This window comes from Eschrichtius robustus, chromosome X (assembly GCF_028021215.1).
Source record: "Eschrichtius robustus isolate mEscRob2 chromosome X, mEscRob2.pri, whole genome shotgun sequence".
In the NCBI taxonomy this organism is placed as follows: Eukaryota; Metazoa; Chordata; class Mammalia; order Artiodactyla; family Eschrichtiidae; genus Eschrichtius; species Eschrichtius robustus.
The window spans coordinates 104,982,611-104,988,610 of NC_090845.1; the positions used below are offsets into that span (position 1 = coordinate 104,982,611).

The window sequence follows — 6,000 nt, forward strand, 5'->3', positions numbered from 1 at the left end:
CTGAGTGTCCTGTGCTTACATCTATCAAAGCACTTATCACACTGGATTGTATGTCTCCCTTATCTGAAGGTAGGGAAGATGTCTTGTTTGACTTTGTATCCCTGGGGCCAAGCAGTTGCTCAGTAAATATTTGTTAACTGAAAAAAGTCTCTGCGTCAGATTTTTGGACCATCTTCAACGATAGCAAATCTTTCTTCTTTTACTGGAGAATGTGATTTTTGGCAAACAGATGTTATTCGGAAACATGTTGGGCAAATCAGGTATTCATCAAACTGAATAACACTGTCTATTTAAAAATGAGCTGTGATCACAATGTATTGACTACTTTTCTTCTGCGATTCATAAACTGGCTCTGAAAACAATTCCAAAGAAGGAATTGCAAAAGGTTTTGACCAATAGAAGCTTCCCAGGGCAATATCTTTGAAAGACTGTGTTCCTTTATATGTTTAAGTTGGAATATGTGTTTAGAGAAAAATCAAACAAATATTTGTCCTGAAAATTATCGAACACCTACTCCAGGGAGCAGAGCATGGCGTTTCGAGGTTAAGAGCATTACTCTGGAGCTGGACTGCTTGGGTTCCAATCCTGCCTCTGCAGCTAAGTTAGCTGTATCGTCTTGGACAAGTTACTCAACCTGTTGTTTCCTCATCTGTAAAATGGGGATAGTACCTCCCACATAGAGTCACTGTGAGGATTAGTTGAGTTAATCACATCAAGTGCTTAGAATATAGGGCCCGGTACATAGTAAGTGCTCACTAAGAGTTGTTATTATCATTGTTATCTTTATGATCATAACAATGTTTGAGGCACTGTATTAGAAAATACTAAAGATAATACTTTTTTTAAAAAGACCTATCCCTTCCCTCAGGAAGTTCACAGTATAATGGGAAATACAGACATGTAATTTATGTTATCATACGACTTGATGGGTGCTCTCAGAAATGCCAACTGTCATGATGGCAGGAACAGCTGACATGGGGAAGGGTCTAGTATCGAGAGCATCTCAGTACAGCTCTATAAGCACCAAATGCCCTCCACTCCATTCAGAACATTGTGTCCTGAGAATAGAAGTGTCAGTACGACCAGATATTGATGTTCATGGTAGTGATGAGAACAGAAGGACCTGAGAGTAGAGATCACACTTTTTTACTAAAATACTTCCATTTTTTTAAAAAACAAAGGAATGGTATGCGGTGTCAGTTCCTTTGAAAGTATTCAGTGCTCCTTACTTCACTCCGAATAGGAATCCGTCTGGACAGAGAATTCATAGACTCGATCATCAATATGTCTCTCTGTTTAAAAAAAAATTGGTTCCAGTTTCAAAAACTAAGATACAGTGTTGCTCTGATCCTGAAAGAATGGAATAATCTGGAAGGATTTGCCATTTTACCAAGAGAGTTTAGAGGTTTACTATGGATTAGAATTGCACCAATATTTAAGAATAGTAACATTAAATAATGGTATAATTTACACTTGGGGATGCATTGTTTCATTACTGTATCATTTCTTTTACTGTGCAGAAATTAGTTTTTTCAATTAAAATATTGGTTGCCTTTTTTTAAACCAGAGTTTCCCTCTTTCAGAAATAGTTATAAAAATGACAATTTATGTTGCAATCAGTTATTTTGTATGATTCATGAAGAAACACTTTAAAAATAACTTTGTAATAAAGACAGAAAACTGTTTCTTTACGATTGTGATTCATCATAATTACTTTTGAACATTTGGTAAATCCTATTTCGGGTAATTTTTAAGAAGTACTTTAAAACTCTTTCAGAGTCTGTTTAAGGCCCTCCTTTATGAATTCTGCAAAAGCTTCACTTTGTGAACAAAATGGGCTTGAGGTAATAAGCATAATGTGAGACAAGGTGGTTATATGTGTTTCTGCCCTCTCCTCATCTTTTCAGTTTCCCTTCTGAGAAGTTGAAAGTCAAGGGATTATTTTGGGGAATTAAAGTAATTGCAAAGAGAAACAGCATGAGCCTGCAACCTTTCCACCATGGCATGTTCTGTGCTTCTGGGCCCAAGGGGCAAGCAAGAGGTGCCAATTCTTAAGAGACCTGTGATGGAGCCACAGACGTGTTTTCTTAAGAAAGGGAGAGAGAATACGGCAGTGGTAACTGGAGCCGAGTGCTATACTTGGCATTTGTTCCAGGTTTGCTTAGTTGAACTGAATTTCCTGCTTATGGGCAAGATAACCATTCCGAGTTGTACAGAACGAGCACACAGCTGTCATCTTCATTTTGCCCCAAAGGCTATTAACAGTTGGTCCTAAAGTGAAGGATTTTATTCTGTTACAGGGATCATGAGTAGAGCAATCATAAAGTGTATTGATGTTGGGAAGAAAATCTGCGTTCTGAGCATGTGTATGATTAACACCCTTATTGGACACTAATAATGCTGAGAGTTTCCAACCTCACCTGGAACTTCCTAAGGGTTGTGAAAATGAATTTTTCACCACTACAGCTACTATAATCCCTGGTGCACTTCTTTTTTTAAAAAAAATTTCATTTATTTAACTATAGTTGATCTACAATATTGTGTTAGTTTTAGGTGTACAGCTTCAGATTCTTTTCCATTATAGGTTATTACAAGATATTTAATATAGTTCCCTGTGCTATACAGTAAATCCTTGTTGTTTGTCTATTTTATATACAGTGATGTGTATCTGCTAATCCCATACTCCTAATTTATCCCTCCCCCTCCCCTTTCCCCTTTGGTAACCATAGGTTTGTTTTCTATGTCTTTGAGTCTGTTTCTGTTTTGTAAATAAGTTGATTTGTATTAATTTTTTAGATTCCACAAATAAGTGATATTATATAATATTTGTCTTTTTCTGCCTGACTTCTTTCACTTAGTATGATAATCTCTAGGTCCATCCATGTTGCTGCAAATGGCAGTATTTCATTCTTTCTTACAACTGAGTAATATTCCATTGTATATGTGTGTGTGCGTGTGTGTGTGTGTGTGTGTGTATACACATATATGCCACATCTTTTTTATCCATTCATCTGTCGATGAACACTTAGGTGTCCATGTCTTTGCTATTGTGAATAGTGCTGCTATAAACATAGGCATGCATGTATCTTTTCGAATTAGAGTTTTGCTCTTTTCCAGATGTATGCCCAGGAGTGGGATAGCTGGGTCATATGGTAACTCTATTTTTAGTTTTTTAAGGAACCTCCAGACTGTTTTCCATAGTGGCTGTACCAGTTTACATTCCCACCAATAGCGTAGGAGGGTTCCCTTTTCTCCACACCTTCTCCAGCATTTATTATTTATAGACTTTTTGATGATGGCCATTCTGACTGGTGTGAGGTGTTACCTCATTGTAGTTTTGATTTGCATTTCTCTAATAATTAATGATGTTGAGCATCTTTTCATGTGCCTCTTGGCCTTCTGTATGTCTTCTTTGGAGAAATCTCTATTTAGGTTGGACTTAGTGACTTGATTCTAATGCATAGAATATGACAAAGGTGTTGGGATGGGACTTCTGTGATTAGGTTACAAAAGATTGTGACTTCCATCCTGCTGGCACTCTCTCTTGCCCTCTTACTTACTCTGATGAAGTTTGATGCCGTGTTGCGAGATGCTCTGTAGGGAGACCCACATGCCAGAGACTCAAGGAGGCCTGCAGCCAACAGCTTATGAGGAACTGAATCCTTTGTCCAACAGTCTGCGAAAAACGGAATCCTGCCAACAACCATGTGACTGAACTTGGAAGCAGATCCTTCCCAGTAGAGCCTTCGGATGAGGTGGTGTCCCTGGCCAGCGCCTTGATTGCGGGCTTGCGAGAAGCCCTGAAGCAGAAGACCCAGCTAAGCCACGCCTGGATTCCTGAAAGTGTGTTTTAAGCAGCTAAGTTCTGGGGGTAATTTATTATACTACACAATAACTAATACACCTTCCAAGAGGTAACCACTATCCTAAATGTGCTATCATTCTCATACATGTCTTTATATGTATGCTACATTTATATGTATCACTCCCATGTATGCCTACACACACATACACACACGTACAATGACTATATATATATAGTAATTGTATTACATGTTCTTAAAAGCCATATAAATGATATTATAGTATTTGTATCCTTCTGGAATTAGAGTTTCCCTTATTCGTTTTTCCACCGCCACCATTCCATCTTTGCCTCTCTGGGTCTTTCTCTGCGTCTCAGCCTCTGTGAGTTCTAGTCTCCACCCCAGCCCAACCCTTTCTGTCCTGTTCCGTTTACCTGCAGTAGTCCCAAACTGGTGACTTAAGCCTGGTCCCACCTTAGGTGAAGCCCAGCTTCTTCCCGTATGGCTCTCTAAACCAAAATCTCGGCCTTGCTCTTCAACATTACATGGGCCTCTAGGCCAACCTGGATCGTCACTGGGGTTTTCTTTGATAATGGTGCTTTTTAGAGCAGTATGCATCTAAAAGTTTAACGTGCATAGGAATTTGCTGGAAACCTTGTTAAAATGTGACTATGAAGGTCCGGGGAGGGCCTGAGATTCTGCATATCTACAAAGCTTTCAGGTGTTGCTGATGCTGTTGATACATAGACCCCATATTTAGTAACAAGATTCCAGAGGCTAGATGTCTATCTCTCTCTTTACGAAAATTGTTTCAACTTGACATTTAAATTTATTTTTTAATTTTTATTTATTTATTTATTTTTAAACATCTTTATTGGAGTATAATTGCCTTACAATGGTGTGTTAGTTTCTGTTTTATTATATTAGATACCAGTAAAGGAATTCAAAATAGGCTTACCCAGTGGTAGAAAGTGATGGCTTTCAAAGGTAAGGTGGGCCAAAACAAAACCAAATAATGTAAGGAAAGACTTTACTCGGTGTTATTTACCAAAGAGAAATCTGTTCATACTTAAGCTTATTTACTGAAGGTAAACTTTTATTTTTAACTTGAACAAATGCTGACAAATAATATATGTAGAAGGTAGGATAAAAGTCAGATGTCAGTGGATATCACTTTCTGGGGAATGAACTCTGGAGAGATATCAGTGTTGATAAAATTCCCCTGGGCTTCTAAAAAACAAAAAACCTAAAGAATGAAAAACAGATTCTTTCTTTTTTCCTCCATCCTTTTCTTTCTACTCCTCCCAACTACAGAATAAAATAAGAGAAAATGAACAATTATACAACATTAACCTGCACCAGTGACTTTATAAATCTAAGAAAATAGTCTTATGTGTGTATATACTATATCTCAATAAGGAGAGAAGAACAGTACATTTTCTTTTTGTAACTTGGAACCTTGTGTATCTGATGGCTTCGACCACCTGATGACCGCACCAGCCTTGTCTCTGTTGCCCAACACCACAAATGCTTGCCCCACCCCTCCTTTGATCGTCTCATTCTCTCTTTCTTTCTTTTTGGAGAGGCCATTCTGAGATTTAAATAAAGCTTTCTATTGATACTTAAGAAGACTTTGCACAATTTCTGCTTTGACCAAGTAACAGAGACTGGATTTACCCTCTTACTTTAACGAACCAAAAAACAGGACAAAATGTATAAGCTATACCTGACTTGGCTCCCTGAACTCTGAGATCAGTGTCCGCAACCCAGGGAGTCTTCCAAGCTCTGCCTCAGCTCCCCTTCCCCATGTCCTATCCTGGAAACTTTCTGAAGGCACTAAGTTGGGTCAAATCTTCCACCTTAAGACACTGGGAAAAGAAGGGCAAGCTAAACCTAAAGCAAGCCAGAAGGAAATGATAAAGATCAGAGTGGAAATTATTGGACTAGATAATAGAAAAAACAATCAAGAAAATCAATGAAACCAAAAGCTGGTTCTTGGAAAAGATCAACAAACTTGACAAAACTTTAGTTAGATTGACTAAGAAAAAAAGAAGGCTCAAATTTCTAGAATCAGAAATGAAAGAGGGGATATTACTACTGACTTTACAGAAGTAAAAAGGATTATGGGGGAATTCTATGAACAATTATATACCAATAAATTAGATGAAATGGACAAATTCCTAGAGAGACACAAACT

The 6,000-nt window shown here is 37.9% G+C and overlaps 1 long non-coding RNA gene across 2 annotated transcripts in view; it reads left to right on the forward strand.

Moving 5' to 3' along the window:
* LOC137756927 (uncharacterized) overlaps nucleotides 1–4,013 on the forward strand; it is a 69,676-nt gene extending 65,663 nt beyond the window's left edge. For both annotated transcript variants that reach the window (XR_011072276.1, XR_011072277.1), the window contains exon 8: nucleotides 3,676–4,013. This is a non-coding gene — a long non-coding RNA (uncharacterized lncRNA). The remainder of the gene's footprint in view (nucleotides 1–3,675) is intronic.
* Nucleotides 4,014–6,000: the final 1,987 nt, after the last annotated feature.